Genomic DNA, 11,017 nt, shown 5'->3' on the forward strand with positions numbered 1-11,017 from the left:
GTGGATTTCCAGCAGAATTTCAGCAAACCGAGCACTGACTGTGTATGACTGCCTGAAATGGCTACATACTCCTCTGGCCAGCTTTAGCACATCTTGCAATCCTGGGTACGTATTTAGGAAAAATGGCACCATCAAATTGTGGACATGTGCCAGGCATGGCACATGTGTCAACTTTCCCTGTCTAAGGACAGACAGGAGGTTTGAGCCATTATCGCACACCACCATTCCTAGCTCCAGCTGGCATGGTGTGAACCACCTCTGGGCCTGTCCATGCAGAGCTGCAAGAATCTCTGCTCTGGTGTGGTTCCTGTGCCCTCAACACACCAGCTGAAGCACTGCATGGCACCTTTTAGGCTGACTCTGGGAATAGCCCTTTGAGCGTTTAGGGGTACCTGATATTTATAGGACAATTCTGCAGAGGAGGGCATGGAGGTGGCAGAGGAGGAGGAGGAGGGGGTAGAGCTCACAGGTCTGGCATCATCACCACCAGCTGTATGGAGATGTGGGGGCAAAACAAGCTGCAGCACAGAGCCCTGTCCTGCATCCTTTTGAGTTGCAAGCAGTGTTACGAAGTGTGCCTGTGTCCCTGTCCATGCTTGCTGGACCACTTGTCAGCAGTAAGGTGGATTTTACGGCTGACTGCCTTGCCCAACGATGCCAGAACATTCCCTTCCATGTGATGATAGGGAAATGGAACAGCCTTACGTGAAAAGTAGTAGCGACTGGGAACCTGCCATTGTGGTACAGCACATTGTGCAAATTCACGGAAGGGGGCAGAATCCACCAGGCTGAAATGCAGAAGTTGGAGAGCCAACAGCTTTGACAAGCTTGCATTTAGACGCTGGGCATGTGGGTGGCAGGGACTGTATTTCTTTTTCCTCTGCAGCAGATGGGGCAAAGAAATTTGCTGGCTGCAGTCTACAGCTGGTGGTGTGCTGCTGGCAGATGTGCCAGAGACAATTACCCACTCTTCCTCTTCCTGTGGGACCTGGAGTCATGTCTTGAATGATTGCTCACTCACACATGTCAGCACTTAGTACTGCTCCTTGGTTTTCCCATTGGGGTGCCATGTCTTCCCCCACAACTCCCGAGCCTGATAACCGAATATGGTTTCCATTTGGAGGTGTTATCTTGGATTGCTATATAGCTGATTTATTTTACACTGGGCACCTGCTCCTGAAGAAGTTAGAGAGATTATTGTCACAAAACATGTTGAACTAAAGGATTTACCCATCATAATTATTTGGAAGAGTGAAGTTTGTATTTGTTTAATTATATGACTACTATGTTGACAGTATGTCGATACATGGTACTATTTACAAATCAGCTTGCTGTTTTACAAATGTTCTTATGTAAAAGATTTTCATCTATTGCTCAATAAATATTTATCCAAATGTTGAACCTAGTTTAAAGTTCAGTGAAAAATGTTTTTAGATCTTTGTATAATTTATTGAAAATGGAAAAAGGGCATTTAAAGTTAGATTCAATCAAAAAAAGCAACAATGAATAACAGAACTCCAGGCAAACTACAAATATATATATTCCCTTTTCAACTAGTTTATTATTTTTCAGTCTGCTTCCTAATTTCCCACTCTTCTAACTACAATGTCCTCGTTCCAGGGGCGGACTGACCATTCTGGCACTCGGTCACGGACCGAGGGCCCCATGCCACTAGGGGGCCCCATCAGACTGGCCAGCCTTGGTAAATGCAGGGACAGTATGTAAAAATCTGTGTTTTTTTACATCTGTCCCTGAAAGGTCCCATGCCGACATAATTTTGCTGTCAAAAAAAAAGGAAGCTATAGATGCCCCGCCTCTGTACTGCCTCCTCAGCCAATGGAAACAGTGTACACGCCCCCTTCCTCTCCGCGGCTCATTTGATTTCAGAGCAGGAGACTGCCAACAGCTGGAGGAGGGGACACAACGTGCAGTGTGGGAAGGGCTGCAACCTGCTGGAAGGTAAGCTTGCTGAGATGAACTGAGTGTCAGTGGCTTAACCTAGTGAGCAGGAGGGAGGGTGGATGTGTTTTTCCTCTAGCAGGGCTCTGAAGCTGTTAGATCGATTTTCTATGTGAGAAGTGCCATGCTTCTGGAGGAAGGAACTTCCTCCCCCAATCTCTGCTACCCTGCCTACTCATTACCTGCCCACCAGTACACAGGCACAGTCCCCTCCTCTCCTGCATTACCACCTAAAGTGTCTGTGAGCTGCTGGGGCACTACAAGTCCCAGCATGCCTGGAGATGGTGGCAGCAGTGTGTTTTTTAGGCTGATTCATTGGGTGAAAAGTGCTGGTGTCTATATATATATATATATATATATATATATATATATATATATATGTACATATATGGGTGTGGTGTGTGTGTATGTGTATATATATATATATAAAAATACTTTCAAACTTAGTTCACGAGCATTCCCTGATCTCATGACATGCCCCACGATTTGGGCCTTTTTGACTGCAGTAATTAAATCTTTAAAAAAACAGGACTGGCCTGATACTCAATCCAATCTAAACTATAAACAGAAACAGGCATTACGTAGATTACAAAAAAAACCCGATATGATTATTAAGAAATCAGACAAAGGGGGTAATCTAGTTATAATGACTCATCAGCAATATCAATCAATGTGCTTAAAAATTCTTTGTAACCGGGCATGGTATATTCCAATCAACCATTCAGAGGTTGAGACCTTTACAATTGAGTTTAGGTCCCTGGTTACAAGGGCGTATGAACAAGGTCTGATAGATGTCGAAACCCTCAGATTTATAAACACAGCTAAACCTCGTATGCCTACATTTTACGCGCTTCCAAAAATACACAAGGATAAGAACAATCCCCCAGGGTGTCCAATAGTCTCGGGGATGGGTTCCCTAACAGAGAACGCAAGCAGGCTAGTCGATTCGTACTTGATTCCTCATGTTACAAGTCTACCTTCATATATAAAAGATACAAGCGATCTCTTGCGACATCTTGAGGACGTGCAGGTCCCTCCGGACGCCCTCCTCGTGGCAATAGATGTGGAGGCTTTATACTCCAGCATCCCCCACGGGCAGGGCGTCCGGATGGCCAGCACTTTCCTCAAAAAACAAGACCATACCACTTGGCCTCTAAATGATTTTATACTACATCTTTTAGACTTCATCCTTAGCAAGAATTTCTTTACATTTATGGATCAAACTTATTTACAAATTCAAGGTGTGGCGATGGGGACAGCCTGCGCACCTTCCTATGCAAACTTATATTTGGGGGGCTGGGAGCGGTCAGTATTTTCCGATGAATCTTTACAAATCTATCTTGACTGTGTTCTCCTTTGGTATAGATTCATAGATGATCTTCTGATTGTCTGGACAGGAACTGTCCAGGCACTGGAAGATTTTGTCAAAACTTTGAACTCAAATACATTTAATTTAACATTTACTTACACACATCATTTAACTAAGATTGCCTTTCTGGATCTTAATATCATCAAGGACAACTCTGGTAAATTAATCACTGATCTTTATCGCAAGCCATCATCTGGCAATACTTTATTACATGCTAAAAGTTCGCATCCCCGCCCTCTAATACGCAGCATACCATACGCCCAATACATTCGGATAAGAAGAAACTGCACCACAGATTATGACTTCTTGGTTCAAGCCAAGGGTTTACAAGAGCGTCTCCTCAATAGAGGCTATCCACGATCCAATTTAAGGAAAGCATTTAACAAAGCGTACGGACGTACACGAGAATCTTTACTTTATGGCCCCCCCAGACCAGCCCACCCTTCTACAGTTAAGATCATCACCAAATATTCTACACATCAAAATACACTTAGAAACATTCTATCGCAACACTGGCATTTTTTAACGGATCATCATACTCTAAGTAAATATGTTAGACAAACCCCGGAATTGGTCTTCAAGAGGGCAGCTACCCTTGGGAACAAACTTACCAGAAGCCACTACCAAATCTCCGCACCAAGTCGGCGGGATCTACGTGGCACCCACCCCTGTGGTGGCTGTCCACGTTGTCCCTGGATCTGTGAGGGAACTACATATAATCTCCCAAATGGAGAAATCTTTATTCCATCATTCTATGCCAGCTGCGACACGAAAGGCGTTGTCTACCTAATGGTTTGTGCCTGCGGGGCATTTTACGTAGGTAAAACCATTAGGGAGCTCCGCCAACGTATAGGTGATTATCTTTACTATTCTTCGGGCGGCAAACTGACGGCGGTTGGCCGCCACATAGGTATTCACCACCGGTACCAGCCACAAGTGGTTAAATTTTTTGTCCTCGAGGTAATTTATGAGGACACCCGCGGTGGTGACTGGGATAGGGAAATTTTAAAACGAGAAACCCTATGGATAGAACGCCTAGATGCCCTGGTTCCACCTGGCTTGAACGAAACAAAAACATATAAATATTTCCTTAAGTGAAACCGCTTCCTGAGTTTATATATAGGTCTTTTCGGCAAATACGAACTAACTTCTCTCTTTCTTTTTTTCCCCTTCTTTTCTTTCCTTATTTTTCCCATTCCGCTCATCCTTCCCTGTTTCTTCCTTTTCCCTTTTTCTGTTTTTGTTTATTTTCCTTATTTTCTACCTTTTTTTTCCCCCTTTTTTTCCCCCTCCCCTCCCTTCTTTCCCCCTCCCCCCTTTTTTCCTTTCCCCCCCCCCTCCCTCCCTCCCCTTCCCCTCCTTTCCCGTCCTTTCCCCCCCCCCCCCTCTTATTCCTCCCTTTTTCATCCTTCCGTCCTTACGCTATCTGGTACTGTGTGAGCCCAATTTCTCGGCTTTATTGATGCCACTGCGATTTTTAGGTACTAGCAAACAGTATATTCTGTGGACAATAGTCCGTCTCTGACTCAGTACCCTAACTTATTTTTTATTTGTTCTTGTTTTGCATTTTCTTCTAGACAAGTGCTACGTATGGTGAGAACTATAGATTAAACTATCTGTGAATAAATGTTGCCAATACAATTGATTTAACACTTTATCTATTTTTTGTCTACCCCTTTATATGTACTGATTTTTGTAATGTTAAGCGAGGTGTGAGACACTACACAGGCTCTTTGTGACCAAGCACTCTGGCATCGATATGGTGCATAGAGTGGAGTATGGGAGGAGACTCCCAGGGGCGGGCACGCGCCTCTCCGGCGGCCCTGTAAGCCTCTCACTAGTGGGTGGCACCAGGTCCGCTTTAGCAATGAGTCACCATGGGTTTCCATGGTGATTCAAGCTGATGTGCGTCGCGACGTTTTCGCGCATGCGCAGTAGGAGTGGCGGACCCGGCGACGTCATAGCTCGGCGACTGCGTCGGGCTTTTGACGTCGCCGGGCCGGAGGTTAAAGGTGCGCCAATATGGCGCATATTCACAGCAGCGGAACGGAGGACGCAGGACCTCCAGGCTAAGAGTGGTCGTATACGTGTGGGGGGGATCTCGCCTACCGGTAAGTGTTTCCCTCCCTAAACGTCCTCTATGCTGGCTACCCAACATATACTTTTTATATTTTTTATTGATTTATATCCATGCATATCTTTACTAGGTCAACTCTGCACATATAAATATCTATTGTGCTTTTGGCAAAGATTTGGACCCCTTGCTATACTTTCTATGGGCGTATTGCCTACTGTGCACCAGACTTATTACCACACCTTCCTGGGCATGTCTAACATCTATATCTGGACCCCAGCGTTGATGAGCTGATGCATTTTTTCCATGCTGCATTATTTAAAAAGCATCTGGTTATATCGGTATGTTTATGTTATGCCCATATTATGATATAAATGATATGCTCTTTAACTAGATATACTTACTATTCAGATTTTCTGATTATTGTTTTATAGCTGACTTTGAACCTCCCGTGTCCGCCCCAAAGGGTGGTTAAAGCCTGGTTGGTTAGGACCACCCGAACTCCAAATGCTTTGTGACTTGATGCCTTTGTGGTGGTGAGCTGCACACTTCGTTTTCTATCCTTTGCCCTTTGTTTCAAGATTTGTAAAATAATACATCAAATATGTTGAACTATTCTATTTTTGTCAAATAAACTGTTATAAACCTCGATTTCAGACAAACAAGGTCTCCTGAAGAAGCGACAGCAGAGTCGCGAAACTAGTAGAAACCAAAGACCGAATTGGACACCCAATATCGTCAGAATATCTCTTTTTGTCTATGTTATAGCTACATTGTGCAATCATTGAAATTTTATGTCCACATAATTTTTCTCTTTATTTTCTATAAAAAAACTTTCTATATATAATAATAAACATTTGTATTTTTATAAATTGGTATCAAGACAGTCCGTTACTTTGCTGGGTGATTTCAAGGGAAATCATGCTTGTGATGTTCCATGTAATAGTTCCCTTTTTTTCTCTCAAAACCTTTTTTATAGTCACTATATAAGGATGAGGATACCATATACTTTCATTTTATAACCTAGGCACAATAATAGAACTATATATATATATATATATATATATATATAATTATTATTATTTTTTTTATTAGAGCTGGGCGATTTTTCTAAAAAAAAATAAAAAAAAATATCTGCGATAATTAAAAAAAACAAAAAAAAAACACGGTTTGAATCAAGGTGTTGTTTTTTTATTTTTTTTTATTTTTAATGGACACTGTGCCGGTCCTGAGGAGCTGCGGGCAGGAGTTTTTAGGCGAGGCTACGGCTTTGGCTTAGTCCACGATGCTTTCTTAAATTTTTAATTGATTTGACCTCTCAGCTCAATTCAAAATTTAAATAGATGTATTTTTTTTCCCCAGCCCTAAAATATATATATATGTGTGTGTGTTTATGGTGTGTATACTGTGTGTCTATCAGTGGCGGTGCATCCATAAGGGGCGCTTGGGCGCTGCCCCCACTCTCCTGGCACCTTTCTATCACCATAGATAGATTCATGCATTGCATGAATCTATCTATGGTTGCCGCTGACATCCACTATTCAGATACCCGTCTCCTTTTCGGGCACCTGAATTACAGCGGCGGGTGTGTTTTTGGGAAGCACCTGATTAGAGCCTTAGGCTCTAATAGGCGCCCACAAAGGTGAACAGCAGGCGTCATGCTGGGCGTTCACTGTTCACTCAGCTGTGTGTGTGTGTGTTAGAAAAGCAAAGGAATTCACTTTGCTAACACTGAACCGCCTCTAAGCCAATCAGGTGCTCGGGTCTGTTACCTGTCACCTGATTGGCTGAAGCGTCAGGCACTGTGATTGGATGCCTGACAGAGGATGGAAGAAGACATCGAGGGGCGTGCAGGACACCGCCACTGACCCGCTCCGAGACAGGTAAGTACGGGGCGATGCACATTAGCAGCAATTCATGGGCACAGTAGCAGCAATTGATTGGCACACTGGCAGCATTTGATGGGGCACAGTAGCGGCAATTGATGGGCATGCTGGCAGCATTTCATGGGGCACAGTGGCTGCATTTGATGGGCACAGTGGCTGCAATTGATGGGTTTTTTTTTTTTCAGTTTGTTTGTGCCCCCCCCCCCCCTCATAAATTTTGAGCACCAGCCACCACTGATGTCTATGTGTATATGTGTATATATGTATAATGTGTGTGTGTGTGTGTGTGTGTGTGTGTGTGTGTGTGTGTGTGTGTGTGTATACTGTATGTTTCATTTGTGCCTACTGCCACCAAACAGAAGTCGATCTAACAATCCTATGCCCCTGAAAAATCCACAGCCATTCGGAGGCAGCTGAATGGTGAACTGCTGAGCCCGGCCTCGGATCAGGCAGCAGGGCAGGTCTGGGTGTGTGCCGTGATTTGGCACACATCAAGTAGGGCTTTTATTCACATGCCCCACTGCCAGATCTGAGGCCAACCACAGCAGTCCACTATTTCGCTGGCTCTTAGCCCTTGTACACACGGTCGGAGAATCCGTCGGAATGTGTCCTATCGGACCGCGTTGTCGGATAATCCGACTGTGTGTGGTATGCATCGGACTGTTTCCGTCGGTATATCCGTCGGACCAAATTTTCCAACTTGCTGGAAATATTTTCCAACAAACTGGTCCGATAGGACATAGTCCGATCATGTGTAGAGAATTCCGATCGGACCAAGTGCCACGCATGCTCAGATAAAATTCCTACATCAAAGCTATTGGCTACTAGCCTGAACGTAGTCCCATCATAACGAATCACGTTCTGAAAGATCCGATTTTTCGACAAATTTGTCCGACCGTGTGTATGCGACAGTTTCGGACAAGATCCGGCGGACAAAATCCGACGGATTTGGTTGTCGGAAGACTCACTTGCACAGTTCAGAGATGGAACAGTGGATTTTTTTTCTAATTTAAAGGCCTTTAAATTAAGGTGCAAAGGTGTGTGTAAGGGGACACTGATAGAAGGTGACACACTGGGGGGGCTCTGCCATAAGTTAGGACTCTGTGGACTGTGATATATAGGGAGAATGTTAGGACTATGGTGTAAGGTAGGGCTGATGTGAGCGTGGCGTTCATCCTGACTGTACTTGTTGTTTTGCATGTTACTTACTCCTGGCATAGCGGCCACCTGTAAGCCTGGGGACCCCATAATCTTCTATTGCCTGGGGGCCCCATGAGTTGTCAGTCCGCCCCTGCCTCGTTCCCTAAACTCTTTCCTTCCATCCCTCTTCTATACCCTGCAGCTTATACTGTATATCACCCTCACTCCTGCACTCTTCCTATTACTGCACTCATCACTGCTCATTCTAAACTCACACATTGTTACAACTACCAGGACATAGATGCATATGTCCTCATATAAATCCTGTTCCCATCTTGCCTCTCTCATTCTCCTTATGTCTGGCATATTTCACCTAATCCTGGCCCTGTACTATCTAACATTCATACTCATCGTGGCACCCTCTTCTTCTGGCAGCAGCTTCAGTTCTAACCATCTTATTATTTTTCTCATGCTTCCAAGAACCAGCCCCATACCTCATGTGTCCTCTGGAATGCCTGCTTGGTCTGTAAAAAGCTCACAGCTGCCGAAGATAATATTATCTCCAAATCCTTTGCTGTTACTAGAACCTGGTGTCAGGAGTCTGACTCTCAAGTCTCTTCAGCTGCTCCCTTGGTAGCCTCAAATGGACTCCCTTACTCAGACCCAGTGGATAAAAGGAAGGTGGAGAAGATTCCATCTTTCCCCACAAGGCATTTTCAGGTTATTCCTGCACCTTCTTCCCAATCCCTTTCTACTTACGATAACCATCAATATTTCCATGACACACGTTCCTGGAAAGGACTCTAGGATACCCGGTGCTGCAGAAATCACCATTTGGAGACTGGATCTTACATGACACAGTGCAGATATTTGCCTGACAAAGGGGTCCTGTGTAACTATGAAACCTTGCACTCTTGTTTTTTACATAGTTACATAGTTAGTCAGGTTGAAAAAAGACACAAGTCCATCCAGTTCAACCACAAAAAAAAAATAAATAATAATATATAAGCCCATATACCCAATTCTATACCCACAGTTGATCCAGAGGAAGGCAAAAAACCCCAGCAGAGCATGATCCAATTATCTAAAGCAGGGGAAAAAATTCCTTCCTGATCCCCCAAGAGGCAATCGGATTTTCCCCGGACCATATACTTTCCATATAAATGTTAGTATCCAGTTATATTATGTACACTTAGGAAATAATCCAGGCCTTTCTTAAAGCAATCCACTGAGCTGGCCATAACCACCTCTGCAGGGAGTCTATTCCACATTTTCACAGCTCTTACAGTGAAGAAACCTTTCCGTATTTGGAGATGAAATCTCTTTTCCTCTAGACGTAAAGAGTGCCCCCTTGTCCTCTTTGTTGACTGTAAAGTGAATAACCCGACACCAAGTTCAGTATATGGACCCCTTATATATTTGTACATGTTGATCATATCCCCCCTTAATCTCCTTTTATCAAGAGTGAATAAATTCAGTTCCTCTAATCTTTCCTCATAGCTGAGTTCCTCCATGCCTCTTATCAGTTTGGTTGCCCTTCTCTGCATTTTCTCCAGTTCCCCCATATCCTTTTTGAGAACTGGTGCCCAAAACTGAACTGCATATTCCAGATGAGGTCTTACTAATGATTTGTACAGGGGCAAAATGATATTTGTGATGTAAGGTTTACAGCACTTTCTTACATGAAGATGCTGCTGGTGAAGAAACAGTTTGTGATTATTCAGAAGTAGCAGAATGCGTGTTTTTGGAATCGGAACATAATGAAAGGCTGCTCGCACTTTCATTATGGTCTTCATCATTTCATTCCATGTATTTTTTAATGTCTTTAGGGAACCTCTGGCATGCAAGGATATGTTTTGTCATCCATGTAGCATTTGTAAATGAATACTTCTTCTAACAATATTTGCAAATTGCAGCTTCACTCTCAGCAGACATTGCACTGTGGTAATGTATCCAAACTCTAAATGTTGGTCTCACCATTTTACTGAGAGGAGAAAAAAGAAAAACAATTTATTGACCAGGCTGTAGGTAAACATTTTGTGATGGTGCAAAACATTGATATGAATAATTTAATGGTTACAAAAAAAAACGAATTTGTCAGACAAATCTACCCTCTTACCTGTCAATTAAGGTCTGAGAGGTCAGAAAATATCATCTAGTTGATCCCAACAATCATCGAACTGTAGAAGGTACAAGATGGACCCCACAAGCAAACGAAACAAAAGCCTTTCCCCTGCAGTGACAGAAATGCATATGTCTCTTGTTTGAGTATTGCATTGAGAAGTACAGTGTTACTTGAACTATATTCCAGGAATTGCTTGTCTTCAGCTGAGAGAACCTGCACTAATTTAGGACTTTGCATAAAGTCTCAGAAATCTTTCATTAGGGTCTTCATGTTATATAGTCTGAATACCATGTCATAAATATATTACATTATATCATTGTAAATGAACATTTTACACACTTCTTTTTTTCACATTTTTACGTAAAACAAAAAGCAAAAAATGGATTTGAAAAAAAATATAAAAATGGAAAAAAAATGTTTTTCCCAATGTTTCCATTTTTTTATCGGCCTTTCCATCTCTAATC

Source organism: Lithobates pipiens, unplaced genomic scaffold, assembly GCF_037356315.1.
Source record: "Lithobates pipiens isolate NorthernLeopardFrog02 unplaced genomic scaffold, aLitPip1_a1.2 Scaffold_13, whole genome shotgun sequence".
NCBI lineage: Eukaryota > Metazoa > Chordata > Amphibia > Anura > Ranidae > Lithobates > Lithobates pipiens.